Source organism: Lissotriton helveticus, chromosome 2_1 (assembly GCF_964261635.1).
Source record: "Lissotriton helveticus chromosome 2_1, aLisHel1.1, whole genome shotgun sequence".
Classification (NCBI taxonomy): Eukaryota; Metazoa; Chordata; class Amphibia; order Caudata; family Salamandridae; genus Lissotriton; species Lissotriton helveticus.
This window is the reverse complement of record NC_136059.1, coordinates 693,748,107-693,772,580: the sequence shown is the minus strand read 5'-3', so window position 1 is coordinate 693,772,580 and position 24,474 is coordinate 693,748,107. Positions and strand designations below refer to the sequence as shown.

At 50.4% G+C, this 24,474-nt stretch overlaps 1 protein-coding gene across 1 annotated transcript in view; it reads left to right on the top strand.

Moving 5' to 3' along the window:
- SKIC3 (SKI3 subunit of superkiller complex) overlaps positions 1-24,474 on the top strand; it is a 1,397,627-nt gene that overhangs the window by 1,186,234 nt on the left and 186,919 nt on the right. The gene's annotated exons all lie outside the window — the stretch shown is intronic.

Sequence of the window (24,474 nt, the reverse complement as noted above, 5' to 3'; positions counted from 1 at the left end):
CCAATATTCTTTTATGTGCTCAACACAACTTACACTGGTTTCCCAACCATTCCTGATGTATTATTTTATTCTTTCTAACACTAAATCATTGTCCATTGCAGCATCCCACACTTCTTTTTTCAATGCTACACGCTCATGGATCCCACTTTCCTCTTGTACTTCAGTTTCAGAATCATTCACTTCCACAACATCATTCCTTGTAGGTAATCATGATAAGCAATCTGCTACAACATTTTTTAGTCCTTTCAAATATTCCATTTCACAAACAGACAAAATCCATCTAGATATCCTAGGAGTAACTCCACCTTCTAATCCTCTTCTACCTTTAAATAAATGTATCCGAGGTTTATGATCTGTTCTCACCTTAAATGGTAAACCCCAAAGAAAGTATTTGAAATGCTTAATTCCCCAACAGCATGCAAGGGCCTCTTTCTATTGCAGAATAACTTTTATCAGCACCCTGCAGCCTTCTGGAAGCAAATCCAATAATTAGTTCATCTCCTTCAACAATTTGGGTTAGTACTGCTCCTAATCCAACACCACTGGCATCTGTGGTCAAATAAGTCCTCCCAGTTATCTCAAAATGTCCCAACAAAGGAGCTCTCGTGATACAATCTTTAACCTTTTCAAATGCATCTTCACACACTCCTTCCCATGCAAATGTCACATCTTTCTTCATTTGTAACCTTAAAGACTCCACAATCTCAGTAAAGTTTCTTACAAATTTTGAACAGTATTCGGCCAACCCAAGGAAAGACTTCAGTTGATCTTTGCTTTCCGGGCGTGGTGCTTCTTTTATCCCTTGAACAATGCTTTGTTTGGGTTGTATACCTTCCCTGGATATGGTATGTCCTAAATATGTGACACTCCCCTTCCTAAATTGACACTTTTCACGCTTGACTGTCTGCCCATAATCTTCCAAGCGCTTCATCACCTTCTCTAACAACTCATCATGGTGCATCTCATTCCTCCCTGCTATCATAATATCATCTTGGAAGTACCAGACATTCTCTAACCCTTCACATATCTTCGTCATTACTCTTTGAAAAACTGCGGCTGCAGATGCTAGCCCGAAAAGGCATTCTCAAATATCGAAATGCCCCTAGCGGGGTGACGAAGGAAGTCAAATGCCTAGAATCTTTATGAAGATTAATTTGATGATATGCTGATGTCATATCGACAACCGAGAAAACCTTTCCTCCTGACATAGCTGACAACATCTCTGAAATATTCGGGAGTGGTTATCTATCAATCCAAATATTCCGATTCAAATCCCTCAAGTCAATGCATAGCCTAATTTTGCCCCCCTCCTTAGGAGCTACGACGATCGGAGCCAACCATTCAAATGATTCAATTGGCTCGATTATTCCTTGACTCAACACCTTGTCCAATTCCCCTTGCAAAGGTTCTCTCATCATAAGGGGCACATTACGTACCTTGCGCACAACCGAGACAGCACCTTTTTTTAGAATTATCTTATGGCAGAATCCCTTTAACAAACCCAATCTATCTCTAAGGACTTCACGAAATCTCTTTGCAATACATTCCTCAAATGTTTCCACAGAACTTACATCACGGCTTTCAGGTAATGATATAATAACAGGATTTTTTGCATTTGGATCTAACTTTATACCAAGATCTTTTTGGTGGCGCCAACCCAAGAGATTTGAGCCATAATTGGTCAATTATATTCGTCCATAAACTACTTGTCCCATGAATGAGATATTCATCCATTTCATTGCTAGTATGTCTATTTTCCTACCTCCATACCCAACTGCTTTTATATCAGGGTCAGCCCAGTCATCATATTGGTCTCTGGATAATGTATCTTTTGATATTAGAGTGTACATACTCCCAGAATCAACTAACACTTTTACCTGAAAATCGTTTAGATTAATGATACAGTGCGGTTTCTCAAGTTTCTCATCACTTTCCATCTTTGCACCTTTGACTTTCCCTTTATCATTGGTATCAACCTTGCAAACATCCTCGTCGCCATACCATTCTCGTCGCCATAAAATGTAGTAAATTACACAAATCCAGAGATGTGATTCAGAAGTGTTTATTCTGAATTGGTATCCTCAGCACAGCTGTCCAGCTCTCAGCGCTGCCAAACAGTAATGACTGCTACAGAGAACACACTCAATAAAGCACTCTAGATTCTGTCTGGACATTCCAGCTCACATGCTAAGCAATATGAAAAGTACTATTTAACTTAATTTAACTCTACATTCCCTCTGCCCTTCAACTCACCCCGACTATCCTATTCTGACGGATTGAAGACAGTAATGGTGTTGGGGTATGATTCCAACATGTTTGATACCAAAATTGCCCAGGTTCGGTACAGCTGCTATAGAGTTAGCCATCGCGTCATGACGCATGGCCACTATATGTATCAAAATAGCTGACCGCACTTCAAAAGCCTAGAGAATCAACTCTGGAATTTGTAGGGGGTGTCCTGCTCATGCAGTGGCACCCTCACACTTATAACCCAGGACCCTGCCTTCGGGGTTGAAAGGCTGCTTTAGGGGTAACTTATAGGTTTTAAGTGTAGTGCACACAGACTGCAATGGCAGACTTGTAGTCACAGTTTGAGTGGTGTCTCCTGGGTGGCATGATGCATGCTGCAGCCCATGGGAGACCCCTGGTGTACTATGCCCTGTGTACCTTAGTACCATATACTGCGGACTAACAGGGGTGCACCAGTATCCAATAGTGGAGGTACAGAAGTACCTGCCAAGTCAAACTTCATGAGAAAGCATATTGACTGGTGTCCTGATTAGCAGGACCTGAGTCATACTGGTCGAAAAAAACATACTGACACCGGCAAAAAGTGGGGGAAACCATGAAAAAAGATCCTACTTTCCTACACTCTCCCCCCCCCCCAACAAATGAGATGAGACTACCCTTGCCTAGTTGAGTCTTTATTTTCTAAGTGGAAATACTGCTACATGGAAACAGCAGCGGGGACGGAACTTCTAACACGAAGTATCCAGCGGAAAGCTTTTTGAACAAATAACCGAAACTCCGGTTACAAGAATAAAAGAACGTATAATCTACGTATTGAGTCCCCGAACAGAACCCCTTTGAGGGTTGGAAATATCACCTCAGATAACAAAGAAAAACATCTCGGAGAATAGCCTAGAGAAAGTCGTGGGTTACAATCCCATAACGAAGAAACACGTGTCGGCTGTGACGTCTCCAGAAATAAAACAACACCAACCACAACCCTGACCAAGAGGAAATGCAATTTTTTGTGAATGAATGAATGATGTATGGTGGAATCACTTGTACACTGTGGAAACTTTAACTGAAAATGAGTGCTAAGGAGTATCTATCTATTCGAAGGCTCTGCCGAACTAGAAGAGGAAAGTGGTTCTCTTCTCCTTGTAGCACCGTAACCTATTACAAAAGACCTATCAATAAATCCCAGGTGAACTTTCCCTTGTGGCGCCAGTACCTAGTCTAATACCACTAGCCTAATTGATATAAGTGGAAATATCTGTAGAGTCCATCTGCGTTGGCTTGGTTACTCCCTGGTCTATGTTCCACAGAAATGTCCATCCCCTTCTAGGGAAATGGACCACCTCAAAAGTTTGAGATTTTCACATGTCATTTGTTTTAGACATAAGAGGGGCGTATGGTCTGTCTGAACAATGAAGTGAGTACCAAACTGGTATGGCCTCAACTTCTTTAAGCCCAGTCCACAGCAAAGGCCTCCCTCTGAATTGCTGACCAACGATTCTCCCTTGGAGTCAACCTTCTGCTTACAAAAGCTACTGGTTTGTCCTCTCCATCGGCATTAAGTTGTGATATAACTGCACCTACCCCTATCTCAGAAGCACTTGTTTGGACAATGAAGGTTTTGGAATAATCAGGACTTTGTAGAATGGGAGCAGTGCACATGGCCTGCTTAAGGTCATCAAAAGTCTTCTGACCGCTTACTGTCCACTGAACTTTCTTAGGCATTCTTTTGGAGGTGAGATCATTAAGGGGAGTCCCTATGGTCCCTTAACAAACCTCCTATAGTACCCAGTCAGGCCCAAGAAAGCTCAGACCTGAGTCTGGGTAGTGGGAGCAACCCAGCTTATTATGGTCTGGATTTTTCCCTCCAGTGGCTGAATCTGGCCTTCACCTAAAAGGTGACTCAAGTGTACAACCTTGCTCTGCTCTATCTGGCCCTCTGTGGCCTTGATGGTGAGGCCTGTCGTTTGCAGGGCCTGCATAGCATTCCTGAGTTGAAGCAGGCGATCCTCCCAGGTGGAGCTACAGGTTGCCATATTGTCTAGATATGCTGAACTGTTGGCTTCCAGACCTGTGAGAATTTTGTTCACCAACCTCTGAAATGTGGCAGGTGCATTCTTCAAGCCAAAAGGCATCATAATACATTTAAAAGGGCCCACTAGGGGTTTAAATTAGCTGTTTTTGGCTTGGCCTCCTCAGAGTGTCTGATTTGCCAGTAGCCAGCAATCTGCTCATATGTACTTGGATGAGGTCAGACTATCAATTAGCTCATCTGCCCTGGGAATTGGAGGGAAATCAGTCCGAGGGACTGCTTTGAGAGTTCTATAGTCTACACAAAAAATCATCTCCCTTACCATTTTGGGTGTGAGGTTTTAGCACAAGGACTACAAGACCAGCCTAAGGGCTATTGGAAGGTTCCATGACCCCCAACTCCAGTATCCTTTGGACCTCAGTCCTGATGCTGGTCAGGCTGTCTGTAGATTTTACTCTTTACAGGCAGACTGTCACCTGTGTCCACTTCATGGGTACACCAGGTGGTTTGACTTGGAGTCAGAGAGAACAAGTGGGGAAACTGATCTGAAAGAGACACGTTATTGATAGATTCCTTACCTTAGAATAACCTCAGGCATCAGTCTGGATCCGGAAAGCTTTCGTCAGCAGTACCCCTGCGTGTCGATGGGCATCGTCGTACGGCTCCGCGTGCGTCGTATTTGCCGAGATGACGTCACTGGAGCTACGTAGATGCGCCCACGCGTGCTGATGTCAGTTCTTTCTTTTTTTGCACCAGCAAGCGAAGATCCGGAGAGACCCGTACCCCGTCAACTGTTTGACTAAAGTGTTTGTTTGATTAAATTGCAAGTAAATCTTACTCCTGGTGCATAGGGATGCCCGTTTTCAAGCTTTGCGAGGCTTGTCCGCGCACAATGTCGCTGACGGACCCACACCGTGAGTGTCTCTTCTGCCTGGGGCATGACCATGATGCCATATCGTGTTCTCACTGCTGAGCCATGGCCCCGAAAACTTTGCAGGAGCGGTCCCGAAAGTGGCTGGAGGTCCGGTAGTTGGCTCCACGTCGTTCCAGGTCCCGGTCTCGTGGGAGGTCGAAGTCTTCGCACTCGGAGTCAGGTAAGGCGAAGCACAAAAAGTCGACGAAGCATCGTCGCTCTTAGTTATCCCCTCACCGGACGTGGCTGAGGGGGCAGGTGGCCCTGCCCCTGCGGCTCCGACGGAGCCTGATCAGTTACCGTTGGCTTACCCACCCTTCCCGGATCCATCAGTGACTCCATCCGAATTGCAAGAGCTTGTGTCTGCAATGGCACGTATCTTCAGCCCGTGCGGCCCCGTCGGATCGCCTTCGGGCCCGCGGGCCCCACTGTTCCGTGTTTCTCTACGTCGCCGGCTCCAACGTTGTCGACGCCAAGAGGCCCCTTTGGCTCCCCATTCTTTCCGGTGGACCCCGTACGGCTCCCAATGGCATTGGCGGCGCCGGCGGCCGAGACCGGCGTCGTCTTCTTTTCAGAAGTCGGCTCGATGCCAGAGGGATGTCTTCCGACGCCAATCCCAACGCCAATGGGGGACTTTAACCCTTTTATTCACCCACGTCCTCGTCCCCTCATCCAGGAAGGGGAGGATTGGTAAGGGTTTGAAGACCCTCTCGCAGCACAGTGTGAGTCCGTCCCCGACTGGAATGAGGAGGAGGAGGCCGGTGGGCCGGATTGCACTCCGGCGCCTGGTTCACCATCTCCTTCAGGTACTATGGAGGAGAGTGTTTCCTTTTCCACAGTGCTGCGTAGGGCGGCTGAGGCGCTTGACCTCGAGCTCCCTACAGTGGCTGTCAGGACCAACCTACTGACTGAAGTGCTTCGGCCTGCTTCTTCTTCTACAGAACCGCTGTTGCTATTTAATGAGCCACTTTCTGATGTGCTTTTCGGCACTTGGTCCCGGCCCAACACAGGGCATCCTGTGGATAAGGGTGTGGGTCGCCGTCATCGCCCTGCTCCGGACGACCCTGCCTTCCTCACCCAGCACCCCACACCTGAAAGTTTGGTGGTACAGGCCTCCGTGTCCCCAAGTGCGTTTCCTTCTGCTCCACCAGACAGGGAATCTAAGAAATTGGAGCAGTTTGGCAAGAAGATTTATTCTTCCGCAAGTTCTGGACTGCGGTCTGTGAACACTACCTGTCTCTTGGGCCACTATTCCCTTTCTGTATGGGATGTGGTTGAGCAGGTGCTACCTCAGTGTCCAGAAGAGGCTCGGACAGTTCTCTCCCGAGCTCTTATGGAGGGGAGAGATGCTGCCATGTTCACTGTACGTTGTGGTCTTCATACCACTGATTAGCTGGGTAGGGCAATTTCCACATCGGTGGCGTTACGTCATCATGCCTGGTTGCGGACGACTGACCTTTCTGCAGATGTCCTGAATACTTTGATGGACATGCCCTTCGATGGCACCCGTCTCTTTGGTAAGAAGGCGGATTCCACATTGGAGCGTTTTAAGGTCTCCCGAGCCACGGCCAAGTCCTTAGGCCTTTTGGCTGCACGTACTCCTTCCACTTCCAACTTTCGTTCCTTTCGAAGCTCTGGAAGAGGCATGCACACACGTTCCTTTCAGAATAAACCTGCGCAGCTACAGTCCCAGCCGCGGATGTGGGGCTTGCAGAGGCGGGTCATGGGGCAAGCGTGCGGGTCAGTCCACCAACACCCCAGCTGCCAGTGCCTCCACACCTTCCTAGTCTGATGTTTCAGGCCCACCAGGCGCCAGTGGGAGGCAGGATTCGTCATCACCTCCCCTACTGGCGCACCATTACATCAGACAGGTGGGTTCTGGGGATTTTTCGAAGGGGCTACCCCCTCCCCTTCGAGTCTACCCCCCCAGCCATGCCACCACAGTTCCACCGCATGTCGGGGGATCATTTGGCACTTCTCCAACATCTCCAACAGTAAGTTGCAGCCCTCTTGGCCAAGGGGGCCATCGTGCTTGTTCCGACACCAGAAGTTGGTCTTGGTTGTTACTCCCACTACTTCTTAGTTCCAAAGAAGGACAAGGGTCTACTTCCCATCTTAGACCTTCGGAATGTCAATCGCTTCCTCCAAAAGGAGAAGTTCAAGATGCTCACTCTGGCTCAGGTCTTGTCTGCTCTCGACCCACAAGACTGGATGGTGGCATTGGACCTGCAGGATGCTTATTTTCATATTCCCGTCCTGCCGGCCCATCGGTGTTACCTACAATTCACGCTGGGTCAGGAGCATTTTCAGTTCACCGTGCTCCCCTTTGGCCTTACCAGCGCCCCTCGGGTGTTCACGAAGGTGATGGCAGTGGTCGCTGCTCATATGCGCAGATCAGGGGTTTCAGTCTTCCCCTATCTCTACGACTGGTTGTTCAAGGCGGGCTCGCCTCAGACAGTCGTCTCCCACCTCCAGACTACGGCCGATCTCATGCATTTGCAGGGATTTTCCATCAACGTGCTGAAATCGCACCTGATTCCCTCTCAGAAGCTCCTCTTCATCGGAGCGGTTCTGGACACGGCGCAGTTTCAGGTTTATCCTCCCGAACAGCGAGTCCAGAACATTCGGGCTATGATTCCGATCTTTCGGCCCTTGTCCTGGGTTACGGTCAGGAAGACCTTAAGGCTTCTGGTACTCATGGCCTCCTGCATCCTGCTGACCACCCATGCCGGGTGGCATATGCGGTCTGCAGTGGGACCTGAAGTTCCAGATATGCGCAGCATCAAGGAAACCTGCCCAATTACATCCAGATCTCGGAGGGCGCTGCACAACAATTGCAGTGGTGGCTCACGAATCAGCATTGGGTCAGCGGCAGATCACTCTCCCGTCACCAACCGGAGCACACCGTTGTGACAGATGCGTCCCTCCAGGGTTGGGGCGGCCACATGGGAGAGGCGGAAATCAGAGGCCTCTGGTCTCCGGCGGAGTCCCAGCTCCATATCAACCTTCTGGAGCTTCGGGCGATTCTTCTTGCACTGAAGGCATTCCTCCCCTCTGTCAGGGGAAGGTCGTGCAGGTGTTCACGGACAACACCACCTCCATGTGGTATTGCAACAAACAACGCGGGGTGGGGTCGTGGACCCTATGTCAAGAGGTTCTGCGCCTCTGGACATGGCTGGAACGTCATGGCATTTCCTTGACGGTTTAACACCTGGCCGGTTCTTTGAACGCTGTCCGCGCCCTTCTCCGATGTCACGTGAGCGTCACTCCCCGGTGGGTAATTGTCGCAGTTTGTCCCTGGGGGCTGGGTTCCGGCCTTCCGGGGGCGTGAACTCCGCGTGGGTGATGCTGCTCCGCGTGTCGTCCTAGCCACCTTTTCCCGGTGTTGGGGCGTCGAGAGTCCAAATGGAGACATACGCTGTGGCTTTTCAGGCCTCGCTGGCATCTCCCGCCCTTCTCCTCCTAGGACATCGATAGACCCCTCGCCTTGTGCAGGGCACTCCGTTGCGCCGCCGCCGCCGCCTCCGGCCCCGGCGCCGACTCATTCGATCCAGGCTTGGAGGGTGTGGTGCTGTTGGGGTGCGGCTCCTCTGGGGCACCTCCTTCAGGCCACGGCGTCTCTGCCTCGCCGCAAACTCCTGCGGGAGTCCCTGTGGTGTCGCCGGAGGTCACCGGGGCTCGGGTCTCATCTCCGAGCCCCTCTCGGTCCCTTGACAGGGTGGTCCTGTCCAAGGCCAAGGTGACGCCGCTATTGCGCCGGCAGTAGCTGGACCGTGCAGAGCCACAGGGGTCGGTGAACCCTCCTTGCCCCACTCCAGGTCGAGGCCGGGTGAGAACTTATCGCCCCTCTCGTCCTTCCTGCAGGCGGCCGCCTTGACGGAGGGTTAGTTGGCGATGGAATCGTCCCTGGCACCGCCTCATGGGTTGCCAAGCGATCTACGTCTCATTCTGGGCTGTGGAGGGCCTTGGGTCACTCCCCAGGGCCATCTCGTTCCCCCACGCGGATGGCTACCTCGGTGGACGTCGGGTCGGTGCAGTTCCTGCACCGCCCAGTGGCCGGATCGGCTCCAGCCAGGCTCCGGTCTCCGCTCCGGTCCCCTGTGCGGTGCGACTTGGAGGAACCTTGTCCGGCGACTGTAGGAGAGTAGGGTCTGCTTCCTATGGTCACCCTCACTTTTTGCTGTGATTCTCTGGTTTTTCGACTTTAGTGTGTGTGACAGGGCCAGTAGGAATAGGCAACCAGTGGGTCTTTGTTAACTTCTTATTTATTGTTTGATACAGGAAATCAGTACATGACTTCTTCCGTTCTAACGTTCGGCGTGGGGAACGGCTCCGATCAAGTCTTCGGGGGTCGGACCTTGTGGAGACAGCTCGATGAATTCTCTCTCGAGTCCGTCTGGGAAGCTCTTCTTTCTTCTCCGTCTTGGCTCTCGAAATAAGTGAAATAAGAGAGTACGGTATTAGTGTAATGTTCTGTAATGTACCTTACGTTTAGGGATAGGGGAATGAGGATACAGACCACCCGTGCTCTGGTTAAAGAAACGTGAATACGTGATAGTCGGTGCTCAGGAGGGGGAAGTAACACCGGGACCAGAGACACCCAGGTCAGTTACTAATACCGCCCTGTAGGAGAGTGGGGTCTGCAATCCCATGGCCACCCCAGAATTTTGCTTTTTGCTTCACTGGTTTACGACTTTCCCTGGCTGTGGGCCTGCTAATCAGACCCACAGCCTAGCTGTTCTCTCTCTAAATTGACAAGCATGTACCTTAGGTGCATTTACCAATTGGTACTGGGCCACCTTATCAGTCCCTGTACAGTATACCTTAGGTATCCAGGGCATAGGTGTACCCAGGGCCTACCAGGGGCTGCAGCATGTATTATGCCACCCTTGGCTGGCCACCCAAATCTGACACAACTGGCTGCACGACAGCTGGGGCAAGGTGGTGTAATCACTCTTTGCTTTAGATATAGTATTCCTATATCTAAACCCTAAAATGGGCACATATATTCCTATCAGTCACTCCTATGGCAGGCCTTATCAATCCTGAAGGCAGAGTGCTTGGGATTATGTGAGATGGTGCTCTGGCATGAGCTGAGCCCGTTTGCAGCTTGCGGAACCAAGTCCTTATAGCTGTTCCATGATAACGCTATACCATATACTCTTAAGTGCATTATGAACCTCGTGGTCAAATGCTAACTTTGGCATAGCATTATCAAAACATGTCGAGTAAGGTGTCATACGAATTGGAATACTAACCCCTCGCCAATTCTGGCGACGGGGTTAGCATTCCACCCTTCTAGAGGGACACGACATGTCTGTAACTGTAAACCCCGGTTAAAGTTAACTCGAGACTCAGCATCACAAAATGGATGCTGCCACCACAGACACAAGTCTGACCTCCTGCTGCTGGGAGTCCTTCCAGCGAGGGTGGCTCGGACAAAGGGTTTCCTGCCTTGGGAGGTGCTAGCACCACCCCAGACAGGATTTTGTGTATTAGGTAGGGCCAGGCTGAAAGGAATGAGACATGCCTGGGGCACACAAGGTGCCCTGTGCATACACCGGTTCCAACCAGTTGCTGGGGCACTCCAGCCCCAGCTCTGGCGGGAAACTGGACAAAGGAAAGGGGGTGTAGCCACCCCCCTTCCTGGTCCCACCCAGGGGAGGGACCTAGTCGTAGTGCAGCCCCCTTTAGCCGGATAAAGGTAGGAGCTGGTCCCATTCCAAGTTAGATTATTCTTGACAACCTTCCACGAAGAAACTCTTGACCTTCGACCTCCTGAACATCAGAAGACTGAAGAATCTCCCCTATGGTCAGGGAGTGACCATCCTGCTTCGCAGGCACCATCAAGCTCCTGTGCGGTTTGCTGTAAAGTCCTTCCATCCCGGAATCCGACGACCCAGCTCGACAAGACCTGGACCTCCAGACCTCTCTGACCTCTACCCACATCCACAGCACAGCTGGGACCCGTGGGTGCGACGAGCAACGTGGAGACGGCCATCTTGAAGAAACCTGCACAGCGCTTCCTGCACGACCCCTGAGGGTTCCTCAAGTGAGTGCATTGGGGACTGAGAAGCCCCACACCGACGCAGCTCCTGCACCAAAGATCAGCCCCCCAGCATCCCCGTGATCTGCGTGGGGCCCTTTTGCCTGGTTGCTGCCCTTCCTGTTGTCTGGTCACTTGCCGGCTGGCTTGTGCCCTCTGAGATGACGACCCGAAGATTTCAACACTGCTAGTCTGGTCCCCCAGACTGGCCCTTGCTTCCTTGTAAAAGAGGAGCAGCCCGGACCCTCCTGGTCCACTCAAGACGCCATCTTTGTTTCACCGCGTGGCTTGCATTAGCCAAGGCCTGTTGTCCAGATCGACGATCCGACACCGCCAACAGCAGCAGACTACGTGGGACAGCTCGTGCCTCCAGCCTGGTCGTGAAGAACAGCTCCTGGTCCGCGCAGCTACAGAGAGAAGCGACCCTTCCTTCACCTGAACGCGGCGACAGCCCCTGGCTCCCTCCTGGTTCCAGCACCGTCACTGGCTAGTGACCAAGACTCTGTCCCTTCCTTTTCAGGACTTCCTTCTTCCTAGTTCCATCCTTGGAACCACCGGACTCCTCCATCTGGCTGCCTGCCAGCAACTTCTTGTTTCAGGCATCACTGGGATCAACGCAGCAAACCCGACACTACTTCAGCCCTATGCACCCGCAGCCTGTGGGTTAGGTAACTAAAGCTTCTAGGTCTTGAAGTCTGTATTCCACTATCCTAGTGTCCAGGTCCACTGTTGTTTTCCCTCCATCCAGTCGGGTTCGTACGGAATCCGTAACTTTGTAAACTGTTGCATCCATAAACGTTGGTACGCATCCCGCGTGAGAGTTCCCACTCTGCACGTGAGTCCCGTGGGCCTCCTGCTCCCTACTTACCTAGTTTGTAGCGTAGTCCCACCAATCCTCCAGCCTCTGGATCTCCTTACAGTATTTTCTTTCCTCGCATTCCATTGTTTTGAGTATATGGTTTGTCGTGCCCCTAAGGCACTTGTGTAAATATTGTGCGAACTCGTATTTCCTTTTTAGTATTGTCATGTGCTTAGCACTCTGATCTCATAAAGAGTTCAGAGGTGTTGTTATTAATAAATAGACAGTTTATTTTCATAACAACCTGTGTGGTGTCCTTTCATTTGGTATTCAAGGGGTTATACTATGGTAAAACAGCTGGCTTCACATGCCAAAAGAGATTAGCCTAAAAGACTGCTTTTATCCACGCTACTAGGATAGCTGGTCTATATGGTTGACTTTACAACCAATCACCATAAGGGTTGTTTGGACTGATACAAGGTGATCACTAGAACTAGTGAGCATCATATATCAGGCCAACTTCTCACACGCCCTTCCGCCCAGCCCAACCCCTCATTTTGTCCCGTACCTGAGAAAGCCACACACCTCCCCTGGGTGTATGGCTGGGCGAGTCGCGAGGTCGGTGGCCTCCTGGCTTTCCTCCCGGTTGGGTCTTCGGCCTTCCTCCGTCCGGTTCTTTATCGGGGATTCTCCATGCGTCCTCTTCGGTTTCGCTCCTCGTCTTCTCGTCGCTCTCCTCGCCAACTCTTTCTCTCCGGGTGAACAAGCACACTCCTGATTGGCGGCTTCCAGTATAAGACGGTTCCACCTCTTGATGTAGACCCGCCCACTCTTCATCCGATTCACAGTTAAAGGGCCAGTGTGTTGACTTATTGTCCGGATCTTGGACCTCGACATTGATGTTCTGTAAGGAGCAGAGAGAAGGGGAGGGGGTGGGTGAACGATCATGTACTGTTAACGGGTCCACAATAGGGTTATATGGCAGACCCACGTTGTTACAGTGTGGCTGTGGGCCTGCTTATCAGACCCACAGCCCAGCTGTTCTCTCTCTAAATTGATACCATGTACTTTAGGTACATACCTGATTGGGTATTGGGTCACCTTTGTGAGCCCCTGTATAGTGTACCATAGGTACCCAGGGCATAGGTGCTTCCTAGGCCTATCAGGGGCTGCAGCATGTATTATGCCACCCCTGGCTTGCCATCCAAACTGACACCACAGGCTGATCACTCAGCCTGGGTAAGGTGGTGTAATCACCCCTTACTTAGATATAGTATATGCTCGCTGGATGTCACACAATTGCCTCCAGCTGAACGCTGGCAAAACAGAGGTGTTGCTTTTGGGCAAAAACCCTGACTATTGGACTGATCACTGGTGGCCATCCGCTTTGGGCCCGACCCCCTCCCCTAAAAATGTGGTAAAAAACCTTGGCGTCTGGGTGGATGCATCCCTTACCTTCCAGACCCACACTAAGAACCTGGCTGCCACCTGTGTGGGCCTGTTGAGGAACCTTCATCCTATTCTTGGCTTTTTTGATCGCCATACGCGTCAACTTATAGTCCAATCCACCATCCTGGCTCGGCTGGACTACGCCAATGTCCTTTTCCTCGGCCTTAATAAAGCTGAGATGATGCGGCTTCAACGCATTCAAAACTCTGCCGCCAGGGCAGTTGTAGGCCTCCCCCGAAGGTGTTCTGCCAGAAACACCATCCAGAAACTACACTGGCTATGCATAGAAGCCCGCGTCCAGTTTAAAGCCCTCACTACGGTCTTTAAAATTCTCAAGACTGACTGTCCTGGTCTCCTGCGTCCTCTCCTAGAGCCCTACATTCCTCAGCGGGCCCTACGTTCCTTGGGTCAAAACTTGGTTGTTACCCCACGTATAAGGCTAAGCAGAATGGGCGGTCGCTCTTTCAGAGTCCTGGGGGCAAGGCTCTGGAACTCCCTCCCATCTCACATTCGTTCCATAACTAATCTGCTCGCCTTCCGCAAATCGATCAAAACACTTCTTTTTTCCCCATCCTAATTTCTTATTGCCTCTCCGTTCCATTTCCCCCTCTTGGTTTTGTTATAGTTTAGCGCCGGGACGCCTCGTTGCTGGGGCAGCTGTTCGCGCTCAATAAAACGTTATAACATAACATAACATAACATATACCTACCTTATATATAGACACATAGTAACCTATGAGTCACTCCTATGGCAGGCCTTAACATTCCTGGAGGCAGAGTGCTTGGTTTTATGTGTGAGGGTGCCCTAGCATGAGCTGAGCTCCTCTGCAGCTTTCGGAACCATGTCCTTATAGCTGTTCTATGATATAGCCAAACCATATACTCTTAAGTGCATTATAATCCTCGTGGTTAATGCTAACTTTGGTTTGGCTTTATCAACACATGTCGTGTAAGGTGTCGAACACTACCCCCGCCAATTCTGGCGGTTGGGGTAGCATTCCACCCTTCTAGAGGGAAAAGACATGTATGTTACTGCTTTACCCGGTTAAAGTTAAACAGAGCCTCAGCATCACAAAATGGATGCTGCTGCCACAGACACGAGTCTGACCTCCTGCAGCTGGGGGAAACTCCAGCAAGGGAGGCCTGGACAATAGGTTTCCTGTCGAGGGAAGTGCTAGCTCCTCCCCAGACAACCTGTAGTGTATTGGGGCAGGGTGGGTTGAATGGAAAGATGCTTTTCCAGACACTGCCTGGGACACACAAGGTGCTCCATGCTAAGCCCGGTTCAAACCAGTTGCTGGGGCACTCCAGCCCCACTCTTTGTCTCCCTATAATGTCGACAAAGAAGACTGGATTTAAACCCTGCAGGGAGTGCGGGAAAATGATGTCCGTTACGGACCCACACCAGGACTGTATTTGGTGTTTAAGCTCCGACCACGACGTGGATGGATGTTCGTCGTGCCAAAAAATGAACCCAAAGGCCCTATGAGAGAGGGAGACCAAACTTCTTGTAGCGAAGCTGAAAGCCGATAAAAGAAGGAAGACTTCAAGATCCCGCACGAGGAAGTCGAGATCGAGGTCAAAATCAAGATCAAGATCTCGAGAGGCATCGGCTTCGAAGTCCTCGTCGGATCATGCTTCGAGGTCGCATAAGAAGCACAAGAAAAGGAGGCATGAGTCTCGACGTCATTCGGGTGAGAAGTCGGGCTCGAAGTCGAGGTCGCCCAAGAAGGTTAGATCGAAGGTGATCCCACCGCAAGAGACTTCGGATCGGGATGGCGAAGCCTCACCTTCGGAGTCACAAGTTCAATCTCCGACTCCGGTTTCCAATCCGACCCCGACGCCGTCTCCGACTCAAGAAGAGGTGGAGGAAGTTCCTAATGAGGAAGAAGAATTGGCGCCTGTTGAAGAGCCGAATTCGAATCTGCCTCGAGATCAGCCTGAGGGTGATCATCCACCTTTTCCTGCACCAGGTCAGGATCCATCAGCGTTCCTGAACGCTATGTATGGGGTATTCTCAAGATCATGGTACCCCTCTGGTGCACCTTCGGGTCCCATGGGTCCAATGGCATTTAATTTGGGTGTTCCACACTCTTATGCCCCTGCACCTTTCATGCCGTATATGCCAGCCCCAACTCTGCTGTGGCAGTACCCGGCTCCACCGAGATCGACGCCGAGGTCGACGCCGGCTCGGCCGAAGTCGATGACTCCGGTACCTGCTTCGCCCGCTCCAAGCAGATCTTTGGAGCATCCATCTAAGCCTTCAGATTCTGTACCGACGTCGGCTCCGGCGCCGTCGGAGTCGGTGGTGGATCCGGCTGCGATCCGTGTTAAGGAGAGGTCCAGGAGGGAAGCTCAACGCCTCCTGGAGGAACGGAGGTATTACGAGTCTCACCCAGACTTGGAGGAAGGTGAACTGGATGAGGATTGTTTCGAAGAGCTGGCTGATGCTAGTGGCCTTGATTTTTCCCCAGAGTGGGTGTTGCCATCAGTTCCGGATACGCCTTCAAAGGATGTCCAGCCATATCACGTGGTAATGGGGAAGGCAGCAGGACTTTTAGGTTTGACATTACCAACTGTTGAGTTTAAGTCAAATCTGCTTACAGAAGTACTCCATTCACCAAGCTCAGCTGTGGAACCGTTACTCCCATTTAATGAGGCATTAACTGAACCTATTATGGAGGTGTGGAAAAAGCCTCTTTCAGCTCCTGCTGTCTCAAAAAGTGTGGCGAGGAGATATAGGGTGGCTCCCGAAGACCCTGCCTTTTTATCATCTCACCCTTCTCCTGAAAGCCTAGTGGTTCAGGCTGCGTGCTCCAAAAAGTCGGTTGGTGCTTTCCCCCAAGTACCTGGTGACAAGGAGGCCAAAAAACAAGATCAAGTGGCGAGGAAAACTTTCTCCTCCGCAAGTATGGCGTTAAAGTCAACGAATGCCACTTGTCTTATGGGGAGGTATGTGCACGCACTTATGGACTCAATGTGTTTGTTGATTCCTAAGGTTCCAGAGGACTGCAGGGGTGACTTTGAGGAGGTGTTATCTGATACTCAAGCGGCAGCTCGTCAAGTTATCCAGAACGGTCTAGATACTGCAGATTCTGTGGCACGGATCATGGGCACTGCGGTTGCCACAAGAAGATCAGCTTGGCTGAAATCCTCGGATTTTTCTGCGGATGTGCAGTCTGCACTATTAGATTTACCTTTTGATGGAGTTGGACTCTTTGGCAAGAAGGCAGATACAGACTTAGAGAGGTTTAAAGACAGCAGAGCAACTGCTAGATCTCTTGGTCTTCAAGTAAGAGGTTCAACGACCAGAAAGTTCAGAGGTTTTGGACGCTCTTCTTTTCGTACCTTTAGACAAGGTCAGCAGCAGCAACAACAGCAGCAGCAGCAAAATACCTTGTATAGGTCATACAGGGGAAAGCAAAGGGCACGTCCTCGAGGGCGTCAAGCCTCTTCCTCCTCCACCTCCTCCAACCCCCAGCCACAGAAAAGCAGCCCTAGATCCGCCATTCAGGATCATGCGGGTCCGGTGGGGGGTCGGCTTACCTACTTTCTACGGGATTGGGAATCGGTTACATCAGATCTTTGGGTTCTCAATCTCGTAGAAAATGGGTATGCCCTTCCCTTTCGGGAATTCCCTCCCAAATACCCTTGTTGCCAAGGTTTTTGCACGGAGGAACATCTGTTGCTCCTTCAGGAGGAAGTTCAGACTCTATTAAGAAAGGGTGCGATAGAGGTGGTCCCAGAGCAGGAAAGGGGTCAGGGATGCTACTCCTGGTATTTCCTGATTCCCAAGAAGGATGGCAGACTTCGTCCAATCCTGGATCTCAGGATCTTGAATCTCTATCTGAAACAGGAGAAATTCAAGATGCTCACCCTTGCTCAGGTTCTTCAAGCGCTGCTAGAAGAAGACTGGATGGTGTCACTCGACTTGCAGGATGCGTACTTTCACATCCCAATCCTGAAGTCGCACAGGAAGTATCTCCGTTTTACGGTGGGATTGCAGCACTATCAGTTTGCGTGCAGACAGTCTCAGTCGGCAGTTCTCGGCCGACCACGAGTGGAGGCTTCACCCGGAGGTGGTTAGTCACGTCTTTCGGACGTGGGGGACTCCTCAGGTGGACCTGTTTGCCACTCGCGAGAATGCTCACTGCCTGTCATTCTGCAGTCTCCAGTATCCGTTGCAAGGAGCCTTGGGGGACGCGTTTCAGTTGAGTTGGGGAAATCAACACCTTTACGCGATTCCTCCCATACCTTTGATTCCTCGGGTTCTGAGGAAGATTCGCCAAGACCGGGCCCAAGTCATATTGGTCGCCCCGGATTGGCCAAGAAGGGTGTGGTATACAGATCTTCTCTACCTCTCCTCTCACCCGCCGCTCCGTCTCCCTCTCAGGGCAGATCTCCTCTCTCAGATGGAGGGGCAGGTGCTACACCCCCACCTCCAGACATTGCACCTTCATACCTGGAGATTGAACGGGGCAACCTGAATTCCTTTTCTCTCCCGCCTGACGTGGTGGATGTCATCTTGTCAGCCAGGCGTGACTCCACTAAGTCCATCTATTCTTATAGATGGTCAAAATTTGTCACTTGGTGTGGAGGAAAATCTATTGACCCTTTGAGAGCCCATTTGTCTGATGTTCTCTAATTTGCCCTTTCTCTGGCGCAGCAAGGGCTTGCTGTTGCCACTGTTAAGGGCTATCTTTCTGCGCTGTCGGCATTTCTCTGCTTGCCTGACCAGCCATTTTTTTTTAAATCTCCTGTGGTTTTAAGGTTTTTGAAGGGTCTCACAAATAAGTTCCCTCCTACTCCTTTTATTGTGCCTCAGTGGGACTTAATCTTGTCTTGACCTTTTTGATGGGTGCTCCTTTTGAGCCTCTTCACAAATGTCCTTTGAGGCTTTTAACTCTTAAGACAGTCTTCCTCGTTGCAATTACCTCTGCAAGGAGGGTAAGTGAGCTTCAAGCTCTTAGTTCCAATCCCCCTTTCTTGGCCATTCATGCTGATCGAATGGTTCTTAGGACCAGGGCTGCTTTTCTTCCTGAAGGTGGTTACTCCTTTCCACCTTGGTCAATCTATTACCCTCCCTACCTTTTATCCTCCCCCACACCCTTCCAAGGAGGAGGGGAGGTTGCATCGTCTTTGCGCGCTCTGTCCTCCAGGATTTCCTGGTTTATAAGAGTCGACGCCCTCCTCCGGGAGTGGGGACTGCTGTGGGACTCTATTCACAAGGTGAGGAATCCACACGGCAGATGTATCTATCAGAAGAACAAGTTACTTACCTTCTGTAACGCTTTTCCTGGTAGATACAATATCTGCCTGTGGATTCCTCACTGACCCACCCGCCTCCCCGTTGTCCACTCTTCTATACCAGAGTTTCTGTAATGTATTTATTTTATTGTCAAGGAGTTGTTTATTTCAAATGTTTTATTGCATTTGCTTCACACTGTGTGTGTTACCTTGATATTTGTACTGCGTATACTGTGTATATGTCTACTGTCATTGGTCCGTCCGTGTGCCTCGAAGGCACGGAAAAAAGGGCGGAACTGATGTCATCACGGCGTGGGCCTTTTGTAGGCGTCGGTGACGTCAGCGGAGTCGCGTGCAATGCCGTGTCTCTATGACGTCCAAGTCCACGTCGGCGCGAAGCTACAAAAAGAATTTCCGAATGTTGCTGACGCAAGGGGATATTCACAAGGTGAGGAATCCACAGGTGGATATTGTATCTACCAGAAAAAGCGTTACCGAAGGTAAGTAACTTGTTCGGCTTAACCACTGAGCAGTACAGGTTGCTATTCAGAGATACCCAGAAGACACAGACTCAGGACTGGACTGATTTTGTAGATTGTGCTACTAAGGCTCTGGAAGGCTGGTTGCTGGGCAGTAAAGTTAATGACTATACAGGATTGTATAATTTATCATGAGAGAACAAATACTTAACTGTCAGAACCAGTTATTGCATCAACACCTGATTGACTCTGTTCTGACCTCTCCCCAAGAATTGGGAAAGAAGGCAGACAAATGGGTCAGAACCAGGGTGAAGCAGTAGGTACAGAACCAAGGTGGTGATCAGAAGAAGCAAGACCAAAAGGGTGGGGAGAAAGCAAAAGACCAGGAGTCTTCTCAAGGTCCCCAAAGAGCTTCTACTGATGGGGGTTCCCAACCTGCAAAAAAGAAAGAAGGTCCTAAGAAACCATGGTGCAAATTATGTAAGGTAACTACTCACTGGACCAGTGATTACACCAAGAAGGAGGCAGTTCCAGCAACCATTGCCCCTAAGGCAACTGTTCCCCCTACTACAGCTAATAGTGGTGGTTCTCAACAGAAGGGTGTAGTAGGGTTAACCCTGGGAACTGAGATGGATTCTGGCCTAGTCAGAATACAAACTCAAGCTGTTCTTGTCTGTGATGTGGACATGGCTATGTCCTCTACTGTGAGCCCCAGTAACTTGGGCAACTACAGACAGACTCCTTTAATCAATAACAAAGTGGCTCAGGCCTACAGGGACACATGTGCCAGTGTCACCATGGTGACACCTAACTTTGTGGACCCTGGACAGATCATACTAGGTGACAATTACCTAGTGACCAATGCAAGCAATGTCACTACCACCCATAGTATGGCAATTGTTAATTTCTCCTGGGGAGGGCTAACAGGCCTCAGAAGAGTTGTTAGTTCAGACATCCCTGTAAAATGTTTGCATGGCAATGACTTGGAATCTTCAGTCTGGTCTGAAGTGGAGTATAGTGTGAGAAGTTGGCCTGATATATGATGTTCACTAGTTCTAGTGACCACCTTGTATCAGTCCAAACAACCTTATGGTGATTGGTTGTAAGTCAACCTTATAGACAAGCTATCCTAATGGTAGCATGGACAAAGCAGTCTTAGGCTAAACTCTTTTGGCATGTGAAGCCAGCTGTTTTACCACAATATAACCCCTTGAATACCAGATGTAAATGTACATGTATTTATATAGCGCAAATCACTGACACGGTATCTAAGCGCTTGCTTAGGGAACCCGTCCTGGTATTCCCCTGTGAGATACCCCGGCAGGGTATCCACGAGGTGAAAGCCAGGCATCCCGCCGCGAGGGGCCGTAGTGGAGATTAAGCAAGCTATTGCCCAGAGTCGCAGAGTGTGACCCCGTGAGTCGAGTAGGCACCGGAGCGAGAATTGTCGAGTCCGTGGAATTTTTGAGCCCGAGACCCGCCGAGGCGGGGAATCGAACCCTGGTCCACGGCCGATCTCAGCTTCCGGGTCTGCCGCCTCTAACCACTGAGCCACGCTTCTCCAGATGAAAGGACACCACACAGGTTGTTATGAAAATAAACAGTATATTTATTAATAACAACACCTCTGAACTCTTTATGAGGTCAGAGGGCTAAGCACATGACAATCTCTTAAGAAAAATACGACAAGTTGCACAAAATTACAATGGTGCCCTAGGGGCACGACAAACCATATACTAAGTAAGTGGAATGTGAGAGTCGATAGGAAGAATGGAGCTGTCCAGAGGTTGTAGGATCGATGGGACCACGCTACACTAACTCTAGGTAAGTAATAGGAGGCCCACGGAACGCGTGTGCAGAGTGTGAACTCCCACGCGAGATGCATAACAACGTCTATGGACAGTACAGTTCAAGTTAAAGGTGAGTACGGACAATCCTGACTAGTTAGGACTAAAACGACTGTGGAACTAGACACTAGGACAGTTAAACTACCCTTGAGCACCGAAATGCTCTTGTTACCTCACCCACGGACTGCGGGTGCACAGGTGTCAAAGTGCATCGGGTTCTCGCGTTGAAGTCTATGGAGCCTGAAAGAAAAGATGCTGCAGGCGACCAGGAGGAAGATGTCCGGTGCGATCCAAGGGTGGATCGGTGAAGAAGAAGACCTGAAAGCAGAGGGGACAATGTTCACAGTCACTAGCCAGTGACTGGAGTGGAACCAGGAAGGAACCAGATGTCGACGTCGCGATCAGGTGAAGAGTGGACGCTTGACTCGGTAGCCACGTGGACCAGGAGGTGTCTTCGACGACCAGGATGGAGGCACGAGCTGTCCCACGCAGGCTCTCGCTGTCGGCGGTGTTGGAGCCGGAATCGGCGTCAACAGGCCTTGGCAAAGGCAACCCACGCGGTGAGTGGAGAAAGCGTCTGGTGCGGACTAGGAGAGTCGGGGGTGCCCCTCTTTTGGAAGGGAGCAAGGGCCAGTCTGGAGCAACCAGACCAGCAGTGAAGATTGCAAGGTTCATTGTCTAGGAGGCCACTAGCCAGCCGGCAAGTGACCAGACAACGCGTCGAGCAGCAAACAAGCATAAGGGCCCCACGCAGATCTCGTGGAAGCTGGAGGGCTGATCTTCGGTGCAGGAGCTTCTCGGGGCTGGGGCTTCTCAGTCCCCAAAGCACTTGGTCGAGTTTACCTTGGGAGTCGTGCTAGAAGCGAAGTGCAGTTTCTTTCAAGATGGCCGGTCCCACGTGTCTCATAGACCCACGGGTCTCAGCTTTGCTGCAGATGTGAGTTGAGGTCGGAGAGGTCTGGGAATCCGGGTCTCGTCGGGGTCTGAAGTCTGGATCCTCGAGGGAAGACGACAAAGTGAAGCCGCTGGACGCTTGATGGTGCCTGCAGTTGCAGGGTGGACACTCCTTGCCCACAAGGGAGATTTCTTCAGTCTTCTGTGGAGCAGAACGTCGAAGTCCAGAGTTTCTTCTTGTAGAGTAGTTCAGGATTAATCTAATTTGGAATGGGACCAGCTCCTACCTTTATCCTGCTAAAGGGGGCTGTACTGCTGACTAGGTCCCTCCCCTGGGTGGGACCAGGAAGGGGGGTGGTTACACCCCCTATCCTTTGTCCGGTTTCCCGCCAGAGCTGGGGCTGGAGTGCCCCAGCAACTGGTTTGAACAGGTGTATGCACAGGGCACCTTGTGTGCCCCAGGCATGTCTCATTCCTTTCAGGCCTATCCTACCCAATACACAAAATCCTGTCTGGGGTGGTGCTAGCACCTCCCAAGGCAGGAAACCCTTTGTCCAAGCTGCCCTTGTTGGAAGGACTCCCAGCAGCAGGTCAGACTTGTGTCTGTGGTGGCAGCATCCATTTTGTGATGCCAAGGCTCGAGTTAACTTTAACCGGGGTTCACAGTTACATACATTTTGTGTCCCTCTAGAAGGGTGGAATGCTACCCCCGTTGCCTGAATTGGCGAGGGGGTAGTATTCCAATTCGTATGACACCTTACTCGACATGTTTTGATAATGTTATACCAGAGTTAGCATTCAACCGCGAGGTCGATAATGCACTTAAGAGTATATGGTATAGCGTTATCATGGAACAGCTATTAGGACTCGGTTCTGCAAGCTGCAGACGGGCTCAGCTCATGCCAGAGCACCATCTCACATAATTCCAAGCACTCTGCCTTCAGGATTGTTAAGGCCTGCCATTGGAGTGACTGATAGGAGGATATGTGTCCATTTTAGGGTTAGATATAGGTATACTATATCTACAGCAAAGGGGGATTGCACCACCTTGCCCCAGCTGTCGTGCAGCCAGTTGTGTCAGTTTTAGATGGCCAGCCAGGGGTGGCATAATACATGCTTCAGCCCCTGGTAGGCCCTGGGTACACCTATGCCCTGGATACCTAAGTTATACTGTACAGGGACTGATAAGGTGGCCCAGTACCAATTGGTAAATGCACCTAAAGTACATGGTTGTCAATTTAGAGAGAGAACAGCTAGGCTGTGGGTCTGATTAGCAGGCCCACAGCCAGGGAAAGTCGTAAACCAGTGAAGCAAAAAGCAAAAATGTGGGGTGACCATAGGATTGCAGACCCCACTCTCCTACATAACCCCCCCCCCCCAAACTTAGGGACATTAAACTAACCTTGACCAGGTGAGTCTTCCTGTTCTAAGTGGAAATACCTGGAGAGACCATCTGCATTGCCATGGTCAGTCCCTGGTCTGTGCTCCACTGTAAAGTCCATCCCCTGTAGGGAAATGGACCACCTAAGAAGTTTGGGGTTTTCACCTTTCATCTGATTTAGCCACAAGAGGGGCTTATGGTCGGTCTGAATCTTGAAGTGAGTTCCAAACAAGTATGGGCTCAACTTATTCAGGGCCCAAACCACAGCAAAGGCCTCCCTCTCAATAGCTGACCAACGTTTCTCTCTAGGGGTCAGCCTTCTGCTTATAAAAGCAATGGGCTGGTCATGACCATCAATATCAATATTCAGTTGAGAAAGAACAGCTCCCACACCCAACTCAGATGCATCTGTTTGGACAATGAAGGTTTTGGAGTAGTTGGGACTCTTGAGAATAGGTGCAGTACACATGGCCTGCTTTAGGTCATCGAATGCCTTCTGACAGCTAACTGTCCACTGAACTTTCTTTGGCATTTTCTTGCTGGTCAAGTCATTAAGTGGTGTCACAATGGACCCATAATTTTTGACAAACTTCATATAGTAACCAGACAGGCCCAAGAAAGCTCTGACCTGTGTCTGGGTGGTTGGAGGAGCCCAGTCCTTTATGGCCTGTATCTTGCTCTCCAATGGTTGAACCTGGCCCCCACCCACAAGGTGGCCCAGGTACACAACCTGACTCTGCCCTATCTGGCACTTGGTGGCCTTAATAGTGAGGCCTGCCTTTTGCAGGGCCTCCAAAACTTTCCTCAGGTGGATCAGGTGATCCTCCGAGGTGGAGCTAAAGACCGCAATATCATCTAGATATGCTGCACAAAAGTCATCCAACCCAGTGAGAACTTGGTTCACCAACCTTTGAAAAGTGGCAGGTGCATTCTTCAAACCAAAGGGCATCACCACAAATTGGTAATGACCTCCTGGGGTAGAAAATGCTGTTTTGGCCTTGGCATCCTCAGCTAACCTGATCTGCCAATAGCCAGCTGTTAGATCAAATGTACTTAAGAAAGTTGCAGAAGCCAACTTGTCTATCAGTTCATCTGCCCTAGGTATTGGATGGGCATCTGTCTTAGTGACAGCATTGAGACCCC